Source organism: Herpailurus yagouaroundi, unplaced genomic scaffold (genome assembly GCF_014898765.1).
Source record: "Herpailurus yagouaroundi ecotype Mexico unplaced genomic scaffold, PumYag 29, whole genome shotgun sequence".
NCBI classification, from domain to species: Eukaryota; Metazoa; Chordata; class Mammalia; order Carnivora; family Felidae; genus Herpailurus; species Herpailurus yagouaroundi.
The window spans coordinates 86,571,839-86,586,197 of NW_024412377.1; the positions used below are offsets into that span (position 1 = coordinate 86,571,839).

The 14,359-nt window shown below is 38.1% G+C and overlaps 1 protein-coding gene and 1 long non-coding RNA gene across 8 annotated transcripts in view; one reads left to right on the forward strand and one right to left on the reverse strand.

The window, feature by feature from the left end:
• Nucleotides 1-14,359, reverse strand: part of ADGRV1 (adhesion G protein-coupled receptor V1) — a 607,523-nt gene that overhangs the window by 212,286 nt on the left and 380,878 nt on the right. The window lies entirely within an intron of this gene.
• Nucleotides 11,889-14,359, forward strand: part of LOC121013267 (uncharacterized) — a 15,110-nt gene continuing 12,639 nt past the window's right edge. The window contains exon 1 of the long non-coding RNA XR_005782610.1: nucleotides 11,889-12,484. This is a non-coding gene — a long non-coding RNA (uncharacterized LOC121013267). The remainder of the gene's footprint in view (nucleotides 12,485-14,359) is intronic.

Genomic DNA, 14,359 nt, shown 5'->3' on the forward strand with positions numbered 1-14,359 from the left:
GACTGAAATGCCAACTCTATCATGAATATATGGCTTTCTTTCAACCACAAGCAAACTTTTCCTCCTCTGAATTTTAAAAATAGGATTTTATTGACATAAGTGTTGGCTTTCCTATAAAGCTCAATTCTCTCAATTGTTACATAATATCAGCCTTAATCTCTCAGAAAACTGTCAACTCCTTAAAGGCAACAATTTCATTTTATAATTATTTTGAAATAAATTTTTTAAAAAAGAAAATTCAGCAAATATTCGTTATCCTCTATAGCTCCTATCATGGGTTTGAGCATACTTTTTTTTTATTAAAAAATTTTTAATGTTTATTTATTTTGAGGAGAGACAGCACGAGTGGGGGAGAAGCAGAGAGAGAGAGGGAAACCTAGCCTAAAGCAGGCTCCAGGCTCTGAGCTGTAAGCACAGAGCCCGACACGGAGCTCAAACTCACAAACTGCAAGATCATAATGTGAGCCGAAGTGGGACGCTTAACCAACTGAACCACCCAGGCACCCTGAGCATATCATTTTTTAAAACAGCTTTATTGAAGTATGGTCAACAGAAAACAAATGGCACATATTTAAAATGTGTATGATTTAACAAGTTTTGACATATATACACCTGTAAACCATTACCACAACTAAGATAACATATGCATCATTCCCAAAAGTTTCCTCACGATCTTTGTAGTACCTCCGTAGTAGTGTTTTTTTTTTTCCATAGTAGTGTTTTAATTATGTGTTCTTTCAACGTTTTTATTTATTTTTGGGACAGAGAGAGACAGAGCGTGAACGGGGGAGGGGCAGAGAGAGAGGGAGACACAGAATCAGAAACAGGCTCCAGGCTCTGAGCCATCAGCCTAGAGCCTGACGCGGGGCTCGAACTCACGGACTGCGAGATCGTGACCTGGCTGAAGTCGGACGCTTAACCGACTGCGCCACCCAGGCGCCCCAATTATGTGTTCTTTCAAATACTGATGGATATTTGGGTTGTTTCCAGTTTTTTTTTTTATTTTTTACAAATAAAGCTGCTATGAATGTACAAGTGCTTTTATTTGTCTTGAATAAATATCTAGGAGAAGGAACAGGTGGATCATATGATAAGTGTGTATTTAATATTCTCTTGTGTGTGTATTTAATATTCTTAAAAATAGATAAATTATTTTCCAAAGTGCTTGTAACATTTCCATTCTCATCAGCAATATATTAGCATCTCACTAAAACTTGTCCAGGAGAGTCAAAAAACCTTTTAGCCTTTCTAAGGGACACACATAGTTCCTCATCGTGGTCTAAATTTGGATTTTCCTAATCAGTAATGATGTTAACCATTTTTTCATGTCCCTATCTGCAATCCATGTCTTTTCTTTGAAGAAATGCCTCTTCAGCTCTCTTGCCTACTTTAAAAATTGGTTTGTTTTCTTAATGTTGAGTTTTATGAGTTCTTTTTACATTCATGATACAAGTCTTTCATCACATGTTTAATATGCAAGTACTTCCTTCTACTCTGTGGCTTGTTTTCAAAAATTCTCTTAACAGTGTCATTGGAAGAACAAAAGTTTTTAACATTGGTGAAACCCAATTATGGATTGAATCTACCTTTTTTGATCTTTTATAAATACTTCTGAATTACCTTTTGCATTTTTGTCTATCTATGTAGGAGTCTGCTTCTGGACTCTCTGATCTGTCCCATCAATCAATTTTTCTATGTTTACACCAATATCACATCGTCTTGATGACTGAAGCTATAATTTTTGAAACCAGGTAGTGTTAGACTCTGATTTATTCTTCTTTGTCAAAGTTATATTGTCCATTCCAAGTCACGTGCATTTCCATATAAAATTTAGAACCAGATAGATGCTTACAAAAACAGAGACCTACTGAGGTTGTGATTGGAATTGGGTTGAATCTGAGAATGGACATACTAACAATATCGACTCTTTCTTCTCATGACCACATGGTACCCTTCCATGTATTTAGGTCTTCTCTAATTCCTCTCAGAAGTACTTTGTAATTATCCATGTACAAGTCCTTCATATAATTTTTAAGAGATTCATCCCTAAGTATTTTATATTTTTGCTATTATCATAACTGATATTTCACTAAATTTTAACTCCTGATATTCACTGCTAGTATACAGAAATACAATTGATTTTTGTATATTGATCTTCATATCACCAACTTACAGACATACTTATTAGTTTGAGTAGCTTTTTGGAGAAAACATATTTTCTACATAAAGGATTATGTCATCTCTGCATAAATGGAATTTTACTTACTTTTTAATCAGAATGGCTTTAATTTCTTTTTCTTGCCTTATGGTACTTGTTGGCAATGGATATAAATATAGATATAATGTACACACACTCACACACACACAGAGTACTGAAAAGAGGTGGCAAAAATGAACACCCTTGTTTTCTTTTTGATCTTAGCATGAAAACATTGTTTTCACCATTAAGTATTTTAACGGTCTGAATTGTGTCCCCCAAAATTCATACACTGAAGTCCTAACCTCTATTTACTCAGAATAAACTGTATTTGAAAATGGAGTCAATAAAGAGGTAATTAAGTTAAAGTGAGGTCTTTAAGGTGGGCTGTAATCCACTATGAGTGATTTCCTTATAAGAGAAAATTTTGGATACTGGCAAGCACATGTACAGAAGAAAGACCATGTGAACACAAAGGGAGAAGACAGACATCTGTACAGCAAGGAGACAGGACTCAATATGAAATCAACCCTGTCAACACCTTGATCTTGGAATTCTAGCTTTCAGAACTGTAAGAAAATAAATTTGTTATTTAAGCCATACAGTCTATGGTAATTTGTTATGGCCGCCCTAGCAAATCATTACAACTATGAGGTTAGTTAATATAATTTCTTTTTGTAGATGGCATGTCAAGTTGACAAAGCTCCCCTCTATTCCTACTTGGTTGGAGTTTTTTTTTTTTTATCAGGAATGGCTATTGAATTTTGGCAAATGCTATTTCTCTATTGAGATTACAAAACATTTTCTTCCATTTTTGCTTGCTAATTAATATGATGAATTAATTTGATTGATACTGGAATATTAAACCAACTTTATACTACTTGGATAGTTATCACTTTTTGTGATGCATTATCATTTTGATTTGCTAAAACTATATTAAGAATGTCTGCATCAATATTCATGAGGAACACTGGTTTGTAGTCTTTCTTTGGTCTCATTTTGCTATCAGGGTAATGCTGGTTTTAGAGAGTTGGGAAAGAGTTCCTCTTTTTCAATTTTCTGGAAGAATCTGTATAGAAGTGGTATTTTTTCTTAAATGTTTGATAAAATTCATCAATAAAACCATGTTAAGACTAAAGTTATCTTAGTGGCAAGATTTTTAAATATAAATTCAATTTCTTTAATAGATATATACCTATTCAGATAACCTAGCTCTTACTGAATGAGTTTTGGTAATATATGTCATCTTAAGTAACTTTTCTATTTAACCAAACCTGGAAAATTTGTTGGTATAAAGTGATATATAATATTCCCTTATTATCCTTTTAATATTTAGAATCTGTAGTGATGCCATTTCTCTTTCTTCATAATGGTAATTTAGAGCTCCTCTTTTTTTTTTTCTTGATTGTTCTGGCTAAAGGTTGGTCACTTTATTGATCTTAAAGAAATGGCTCTTGGTTTCACTGATTTTCTCTGTTGTTTTACTGTTTTATATTTCAGTGATTCCTGTTCTGTTCTTTATTATTTATTTCTTCTTTTTCTCCTATTTTTAATTTAAAAACTGTTTTTATATTTCTGTGGTCCTATTTTTGAAACCTTATTTCTTTTTCTAATAGAGGCATTTAGTTCTATTATATTTTTTCCTTATATTGCTTTAAGGATTCCTCAAATTTTGATATATTGTGTTTTCATTTTCACTCAGTTCAAAATTCTTTGAAATTTTCCTGAATTATTTTCTGACCTATGGATTATCTATAAGTGTGCTAATTAGTTTCCAAATATTTGAAGATATTCTAGTGATCTTTCTGTTGATTCCCAATTTAATTCTGTTGTGGTCAGAGGACATACTCTGTATGGCTTTAATCATTTTGAATTTATAAGCCTATGTTCCTTGCGTACATGATAAAAACATGTATTCTACTACTGTTGGTTTCAGTGTTTTATAAATCTCAATTAGTTCAGGTTGGATGATAACATGTTAAAATATTCTATATTCTAAAAAAAAAAAACAAAACAAAATTCCATGTATTTACAGATTTTCTGTTCTTTTAAAAAAATTTCTATCAATTATTGAAAGAAAAGTCTTTCAATTCCCAACTATAATTGTGGATTTGTCAAGTTTTCCTTGTAGTTCTATAAATTTTTGCATGGTATATTTGGAAGCTTAGTTATTAAGTTATTAAATTTAGGGTGATTATAGTCTCTCAATAAACTAACCCCTTTATCATTATAGAATGACTTTTTTCTCTGGTATAACTTTGCTCTAAAATCTACTATGTGGCGTCTGGCTTCAGCGCAGGTCGTGATCTCGCAGTTTGTGAGTGAGCCCTGCATGGGGCTCTGTGCTGACAGCTCAGAGCCTGGAGCCTGCTCCAGATTCTATGTCTCCCTCTACCTCTGTCCCTCCCCTGTTCATGCTTCTGTCTGTCTCTCTCTCTCAAAAAATAAATATTAAAAAAATATTTAAAATCTACTTTGTTAATATAGTCAATCCCAATTAATTTTCCATCTTTTTATTTTTATTTTTTTAAATTTTAGAGAGACAGACTGAGTGCGAGTTGGGGAAATGGGTAGATAGAGAGACAGAATCTCAATCTGAGTGTGGAGACTGACCTCCTGATCAAGGAGCCTGATCAAGAGTCCGATGCTCAACAGGTATTTTCTCCTTCAGTACTTAAACATGTTGCTCTACTTTCTCCTCACTTGTATTATTTCTGACAAGAAATTTGCTGTAATTCTTATGTTTATTCCTCTGTATGGATTTTTTGTTTTAATTTTTGTTGCCTGTAAGATTTTTCTCCTTATACTAGTTTTACGCAATTTGATTATGACGTGCTTTCATACAGTTTCTTCATGCTTCTTCTGTGTGGGGCTCATCACGATTCTTGAATACATAAGTTAACAGTTTTTAAGAAATTTGGAAAATTTTAATCATTACTTTTTAAAATGCTCTTTCCCAACCATTAGGCACTTTTACCTCTCTTTCTGACATCTCAATTACACATATATGAAACACTTAATTTTTTCCCCACAGTTCAATGGTGCCCTGCTGATTTATTCTGACTCCCTCTTTTCTTTTTCATTTTAGAGTAACTGATATTGCTGTTTTCAAATTCACTTATTTTTTCTTCTGCTATTTCTAATCCCAATCAGGGTATTTTTCATCTCACACATTGTAGTTTTCATTTCTTTTTTGTTTTAGTGTTTATTTATTTATTTTAAGAGAGAGAGTAAGAGAACACAAATGCACAAGAGGGGTAGGGACAGACAGGGAAAGAGATAATCTTTTTTTTTTTTTTAACGTTTATTTTTGAGGAGAGAGACAGAGTGTGAGAGGGGGAGGGATAGACAGAGAGGCACAGAATCTGAAGCAGGCTCCAGGCTCTGAGCTGTCAGCACAGAGCCTGATACAGGGCTTGAACTCATGAACCATGAGATCATGACCTGAGCCAAAGTCAGACGCTTAATCAACTGAGCCTTCCAGGTGCCCTGTGTCATATTTTCTTGCCTTTCACCACATCTTACAGTTTTTTATTAAATATCAAACACTGTGATCTTACCTCTTTGGGAGTTGGATATTTGTGTTCCTGTAAATATTTTTGAGCTTTGTGCTAGGATGCATGTGGAAGCAATTTGGTCTTTTCAATTCTTGTGGTTAAGATGTGTTGGGCAGGGCCTAGTGCTCAGGCCAATCACTCCATGGGGCTGAGGCAAAACCCGTCTGTATACTCTACCCAGGTGTTTGTGGATCTTGAGGATTTCTTAGTCTAACAGCAGGAAAAGTTACTATTCGTGGCTCTGTGTAAGCACCTCACATTGATCTCTTTTGCCTTCTGGGGGACTCTTTCTCTAGCTTTGGGTAGTTTCCTCACAACATGGGCTAGTAAGAACTCAGCTGAAAAATAAGAACTCTGCCTATCTCCAGGGTTCCTTCTTTTTCAGTATTTTGGCCTCCAAACTTTAGCCACCTTGTTTTTCTCAGACTCTCATCTTTCTCCTTAGTTCTGTGAATCTGCAGACCACCTGTGTTCCTCCTTTTTGTGCCACAGCTTGGAAGGAGTATTCCAGGGCAATTATTAACCTCATCCTGTTTGTTTCTCGTACTTCAGGGATCCTCATCCTTTGCTGCCTGATGTCTAGCCTATTGACATTATTTCATATAATGTCCTGTTTTTTTCATTTGTTTTAGATCTGATGGTAAATCTGGTCCCTATTATTTCATTTCAGCTTGAAGCAGACTCTTGCAGGTATTAACACCTTCTGGATCCTGCTATTAACTTTCTTTTTTCCGAAATTAAAATATTTACTATTATTATGGTGTTCTGTCTTGAGCTTAACAAACTACACTTGAATCTACAGTATCCACTTACTCTATTTTGTGAATTAAATGTTTATTTATTTTTGAGAGACAGAGCACATGCAGGGAAGGGACAGAGACAGAGGGAGACACAGAATCCGAAACAGGCTCCAAGCTCTGAGCTGTCAGCATGGAGCCCAAGGCAGGGCTCGAATTCACAAACCACGAGATCATGACCTGAGCCAAAGTTGGACGCTTAACTGATGGAATCACACAGGCGCCCCTAATTTTTGAATTTTTATAACTCACATTTTCTAATCCACTTAGCATCCCTGATCCAAAAAGTTTTTTACTCTCTTCTTCCAAAGTTAACTGATGAGTAAGCTATTTTAAACATTTGTTTCAGTGACAAAAGCAAGATATGTTAAGCTAAAAAGATCACAAAATGCTGAGTTCCACATTATTTCTGCTACTTGTAAATCATTTATGTCTGCAGAATCCCTTTCATTAGAAAACTGTGTTAATAACCCATTAATCTGAGGCTAAAGACAAAAAGACCTTTGCATGTTGCTGTTGCATTGGCTATTGCCAATGTGCCAATGCCAATGATAATGGAATTCACAAACTATAATGACATTTCCATGACTAATGTATTCTGTGGTTAACAGACTTCCTTTTGTTTAAGTTTTAATCAGCATTATCTGTGTAACTTTTTTTTTTTTTTTTTTGCTGTTTTTACAATTAGTGTTTGAGAGAGAGAGACAGAGAGAGAGCATGGGAGGGGCAGAACTCGAAGCAGGCTCCAGGCTCAGAGCTGTTAGCACAGAGCCCAACATGGGGCTCACCCTCACAGACTACAAGATCATGACCTGAGCTGAAGTTGGATGCTTAATCGACTAAGCCACCCAGGTGCCCCTATCTGTGTAACTTTTAAAATTATTTGAAAGGGCTGCATCAGTCTCTATGCTGACAGCTCAGAGCCTGGAGCCCACTTCAGATTCTGTGTCTCCCTCTCTGTCTGCCCCTTCCCTGCTCACACTGTCGCTCTCACCTTCCAAAATAAATATTAAATTTTTTTAAAAAAAGTTACAAGAGTATTTGAAGAAACAAACTATCTTAAGAACTTTAAAAAAGTATTAAACTTAAAACATCAATAAAATTTAGTGATAATAGTTAATTCCTTATGCAAAAAGGTAGAAACCAGAAATGGAAAAACAACTATAAAGGCAAGGTTATCAGTATTTTTTTTTTAGGTACGCTCAATAGAGACTGCCTGTAGCATGTTCCTATAAACAAAACACTTGGACTAATGCCATACTTAATTTCCTGTATCTCTTTTCATTATTTTGAAATCACATGTGTACTATTACAACCCCCCACCCCAGGCTAGCATCTTCTTCACTGGTGTTTCTACCTTATCCCTTAAGAGAAGTTTAAATACCAGAGTCTGAATTTTTACTATTACTAAAAATATCGTACTTAACATTAAAATTATTCTCACTGATTTCACACAGATATTCCTCTTTTTTCCCACAGTGACTAGAAAGCTTTGAATATTTTTGGATGGCCCTCCTATGGTCTTCATGTCAAAGAACATAAAATCTATTATGCTCATGTTCATAGTTAGCTTGCTTTCCCCTTCCTTCTTCCTTTCCTTCCTTGCTTCCTTCCTTCCTTCTATTGGGAAAATAAATAAAGTTATGCACCATAAGATGGCCCACAGGACTAACATAAGCTCTAGTTCCTAGCTTAGAGACTTCTCTTCCAGGCTCTTCTTCCTGCCCTGCTTGCCATGCATGCCAAATTACTACTAATGCACAATGTGGAAGTAACAGATGATAAATTGTCCCCCATGCTTGTGCTCGGGACTCAGATCTCTGGAGAAGGATCTCCTCCGAGCTCGCCAGTGTAAAATAAAACTTGGATCCACCAAGATCTCCGAGTGCCACTTGGTTTTTCCACCAGTGATCCAGCCTGGTTCCATAACAAACTCGGTTCCCTGACCAGGAAACCCAACCACGCTGGCCCATTGTTGCCACCGGTTTGGGAAAATGGCAAGGTGGTGACGGAATTAGGCATCGCAACAGAGAAAGGGCGCCCTGCCTGATTTTTGGCAGTCTTTCGCTTGGTCGCCTCAGGCCAGTCCTGCTCTGCTATTCCTGCCAGACTCGAAGAGACTTGGCAAGCAAGGACCTGGACCTGACATCAGAACCGGTAAAGCTGGGGCCTCAACCTAGTCAGACCCACTCACAAGAGTGGAAGGGGGACTTGATCAATCCCTAGAGACTTCAGAGGTCTCACAGGTAGGAATTCTGTGGGAGGGAATACAATAACCTTCGGTGTGTATATGAGTGCAAATGTCCGATTTGGTCTGGCTTGCCCTGAGGAGTTTGATTCTGTGGCTCCACGGGGGGGCACCCTTAAGGTTCCCAAAAGCCCACGTAGTCTGAGTGGGCCCATCTGCGATTCCACGGTGAATGGCATATAACCTATGGCAGCATCAGAATAGTTTCTGATTGTAAGTCACAAAGCTGAGACTGCTACAGCTAAGCATCACCTAAGCTCCTTAGGGATACAGTGAGACAGGCATCTGACTAGTCTCCTCATTAGAGGGGGCACCCCTACCCCTCTGTCTTTGCAACTCCATCTCACAGGAACATTATGGGGTCAGGACAGAGTAAAGAAGGGTTTTTCAGGAGACTATGGAATTAGATGACGCCTGGCAAGTTAAGGACCCTATGTGAGTTGAAATGGCCCACTTTTGATGTAGGATGACTCTCAGAAGGAACATTAGGTGTCCAACTGGTCCGGCAGGTTTGGCAAATAGTCACTGGAAACCCAGGTCACCCTGACCAATTTCTGTATATTGATTCCTGGCTTGGAATTGCCCCAAATCCCCTACCTTGGATGCAATTTATCTATAACACACAGAGTCAGGCAAAGGTTTTAGCTGCTTCATCTGGAGAACTGAAGAAGCAGCCCACTGCTCCCGCCCGGCATCTGTGGGAGACCCAGAGGAGGACCCTGTCTTTCCACCACCGTACCCACTAAGGCCCTCCCTTCCCCTCCCCCCCCCTCCCCCACCGGGGCACAGGGGCCTGAAACTCCTCTGTCATTCGTCTCTCCTCCATCCCCGGACCTGGAGAATCCTCTCTCAGTAGGGCCAGCAGCCAGACTGCACCCCAGGGATTAGGAGAAAACTCCAAAAGCTAAAGGGCTTAGCCGGGATGAATATTACCTAGTTGACAGAGGTCGCCAATAAAGTTTTTGTGAACAGGGAAATCACAGCCGAGGGAAACTGAAAAAAGACTAAAGAAGAGGGTCACCCTTCTGGCAGTAGCACGGAAAGAAAAGGACAATGCAAAGACTGGGAAGCTCCAACCACCAAAGGGGGGAAAGCCCAGAGGCCCCTTAGCAAAAGACCAATGTGCCTACTGCACAGGAAAGGGACACTGGAAGAATGAGTGCCCAAATCGGAAGGGGCCCCCGAAACCCAGCTGATATCAAGAGGAACCTTGAGAAGGGGACTTTATTGGTCTGGCTGAGACAGAATCAGACTGAAGGGGATGCTTACCCTCTCTCTCTCTGTTCCTCTGCCTAATAGTTGTGAGGCCTTCTCCCTCATTCATTTCCCAGGTTAACAGCTATAAATGGAGCCAACTGTGGTTAGACTACTTCAGGACAGGAACTTTAAGGAATATTCCCAAGCAGCTGCTGACACTCCCCTTGTTTCGAGGAAATTCCCGGTCTTCTCTGGCCTGATGTGGACTCCATATTTCCACTTTGGTGGAAGAAAACATGGCGTCTGCTCCTCTGTCTGGGCTAAGGTTTTGAATCCAGTTTTCCTTCTCTGCCTTCTGCTGGCACCTTACCTCTTCTGCCTTTCTCCCAACCCCCTCCTGTTTCTGAACCAACTTGGGTGTGGTCTACATAATTGGTTCCTATACCATCCTCAGTGCCTCAAGCACCATTGGCTCCTCCTCTCCACTCTCAAGGTCAAGGGGCAAAGAGCACCCCCTTGGACCACCCACTTCAGATACCCCCACTGGTGTCCCAGGTGAAAACTGACAATGGGGAAAAACTGATTGATTTTAAGTGAATGCATGTGAAACACATTCTGTATCTAAACTATTTAAGTTTGTTGGACCTGTCTTTAAAGTTATCAGCATTAAAAATGAAACTTTTACTCTACCAAGGTTGACCTGAGGAAGATTATAGTTTTGTGACTCTTGTTGGAAATATTGCTGGTTCTTTAATGTTTGCATCTCCAGATTAAGGAAACTTTTCTCTTATGATACCTATGATAAACTGAAATGTCATAAAATATTCCTTTGTAAACTGAAGTGTTTATCTTTTCTCTCTACCTAAATCCTCTGAAATTCAAAAACTCTCAGTGAGTATTCTTTTTTTCATGGCAATTACAATTGTTTACGTAAGTTCAGTAAGAATCTGTTCTCCTTGTAACAGGTCACCATTAGAAATACTGGTTATTTTACCAAGGCTTTTGACTGGAATGTCATATTTGAGAGTGACAAGCATAGACTCAGATATGACCAGACAGCTTTCAGGAACTAAGGTTGGCTTTATGAAACATGGAACCATAAAGCCCCTTGGAAAGGTTGGCCTGATACCTTGCTTAGAGAGTTCCCAGCAGCCTCACCAGGTGAGTAAAGGTCACTTCCTAGCAGGTGCAGCAACCTCAGGATATCTCAAGGACCTTGTGAAAAGGAATTCACCCAAATCTACCAGTATTGCAGGCCTGTCTGATGGCAAGTATTTGGCTTGGCTTCTGGCCTGGAGAGGCTACTAAAAGTTCAAACTGGAGATTCCTTATAAAAGGTTCCAGCAAAGCAAACTTTAAAATATTCTCATGATCAATTGCTATTCTTGCTGAGCTTATGTAAATAATTAGGCCAGGTTTGTTAAGACTGGATTTGTTCTACAAATGCATTGGTCTCGATTTGGCTATCTCTGGAAATGCAGGTTTTTAGAGAGAAAAGCTATGTTTTAACAACGCACCGTTACGGGTGTTAAATTCTACTTCTGATTGTCTTTAAATGTTTGTTGTTTGCCTAAACTAGACAATTTGAGGTAAATGTCAGAAGAACTGTCACAGTATTTCATGTAGACAATCTTTTGTGCTTGTTATTCTGTGGGAAAAATAATAAGACTCCATGGGCATATGATTATTTAAACAACTGGAAAACGGGATGGATCTCTATATATGCAAACCATATCCTCCCTGAACCTGATCTGACAGTTACTAGAAACCCACCCCATAAAAACTCAGGAGAACTGGTCCATTCAAAGGATGCGGGCCACCCTTTTTAAAGACTTGGAGGTGGACTTTACAGATATACAACCAAGCAATGGATTCAGGTACCTCCTTGTAATAATCTGCACATATTCTGGGGGGTCGAAGTCTTTCCAACTAGGACGGAAAGAGCTTTGAGGTGGCCAAAGCTCTTCTACAGGAAATTGTGCCTCGGTTTGGTATGCCCTTAACCATACACAGTGATAACAGACCTGCATTTATGGTGGACATTATACAAACCCTGACCAAGTCCCTCAACATTACCTGGAAATTGCAACGCGCATCTATCTTAGCCCTCCAAGGATACCAACCCCAGGAACTAAAGGGTGATGCCTACCAAAAAGATTTTTTGAAAAGGCATAAAAGGGGGAATGTTGGGAAAATAAGTAAAGTTATGCACCATAAGATGGCCTACGGGACTAATATAAGCTCTAGTTCCTAGCTTACAGACTCTTCTTCCAGGTTCTTCTTCCTGCCCTGCTTTCCATGTGTGCCAAATTACTACTAATGCAGAATGTGAAAGTAACAGGTAATAAACTGTCCCCCATCCTTGTGCTCAGGGCTCAGATCTCTGGAGAAGGATCTCCTCTGAGCTTGCCAGTGTAAAATAAAACTCTGATCTACCAAGATCTCCGAGTGCCGCTTGGTTTTTCCGCCAGCGATCCAGCCTGGTTCTGTAACATTTCTTTCCTATACAAGTCCCAATTCTCTGTATTTTATACTTACTCTGGCTGTTACATAAGATGTATGTGTATATATAAGACCCTTGAAAATTAAATTAAATTAAATATGCCTCTAAATATCTTAGGTGTGTCAGGGAGGTATTTTACGCAATGCAATAGCTTTTGGCAACTCCTGACTGTCAGAAACCAGTATGAACAGGTTTTAATAATTATTACCTTTTTATAGTTGCCATAGTAAAAATATAGTACCAAAATCAATCAACATTCACAGTTTCCTGATGGCACATTCTGTGTATGTCCTGTCTTTAGTACACCCTTGTGCCTGCTGCTGTAAATAACACAGGGCACAAATCTCCTACTCACACTACATGTTACTGTCAGAACATGAAGCATGCTGTTTTCTCATCACATCTAATAATTAAAAGATAAGAACACGTACCATTATGTAAATCACAGCTAGTCCTCAGAGTCAGAAGCAGACTGGGAGGGTCCACTTAGATTGTATATGGACAGAGTCAGATTAAGTTATTTTAAGTATATGAATTAAGTAAATCAAATGTTGGCAATTATCATTTCAAAAAAGAACAAACCTTACATCTATACACATGTCCATTTTTGTCATAGCTCATTTTTGGTAAACTGGACTGCTTGGGACAATCTGCCCCACAAATAAAGACATTTTAAAAGGCCATTCTGCAAGAAACAATGGTAGAATTTACCAAAAAACAAACAAAACAAACAAAAAAAAACCCCCAAAAAGCAATTCAGCCCCCATTTCAGAAGTTTTTAGAGATACTTTATTGTTTTTATTTCTTTTCTTTTAAAAGTAATTTTCTTTCTGAGAAACAGATCTTTATGAGTCATGCATTAACACTAAGACTAGTCTTTTTCATCTGGTATATAGCCAAAAAAGCACTAAATTATTTTTATCAGCAATAATAACAATAATAATTACCCTTTAATGAATGGCTATTATGTGCCAGGTACTGTAGTAAATGACCTACAAAACATTATTTCATAGTATTCCTAAATAACTCATGCAATTTAGAGATCACTGCCTCCATTTTATAGAGGAGGAAACTGAAGCTTAGTAAAAGTTAAAAAAAAAAAAAGCTGGAAAAGAAGTCCTATGTTTTCCATAGGGTTTTACATAGTATGTGGATATCTAATATATTATGTTCTCATTAAAAATCAACTTCAGTTTAACATTTAGTTACTATAATATATGTTTAAATATAAAAAGTAGTAGGGGCGCATGGGTGACTCAGTCAGTTAAGCATCTGACTTTTGCTCAGGTGATGATCTCACAGTTCGTGGATTCGAGCCCTGTATCGGGCTCTATGCTGACAGCTCTGAGCCTAGAGCCTAGAGCCTGGAGCCTGGAGCCTGCTTCAGATTCTGTGTCTCCTTCTGCTCCTCCTCCACTTGTGCTCTGTCTCTCTCAGTCTCTCAAAAAATAAATAAATGTTAAAAAATTTTTTTAAATATAAAAAGTACTAGAAGCAGCACTTAGGTGGCTCAGTCGGTTAAGCGCCCAACTTCGGCTCAGGTCATGTTCTCATAGTTTGTGAGTTTGAGCCATGCATTGGGCTATCAGCACAGGGCAGCTTCAGAACCTCTATCCCCTTCTGTTTCTGCCCCTCCCGGCTTGTGCTCTCTTTCCCTCTCTCTCTCAAAGATAAACAACATTAAAAAAAAAAAAGTACTTGCAATTACTATTGATAATTATTTGATCAGTCCATTGGCATAGTTAAAATTAAATAAGCATAGCAGAAATCTAATTCACAATTAGGGAAATCAGACATTTTTTATAGTCCTTTAAAAAAAAGCTTTTATCTTTCATCTAGGTTTTTTTTTTTTTTTTTTTT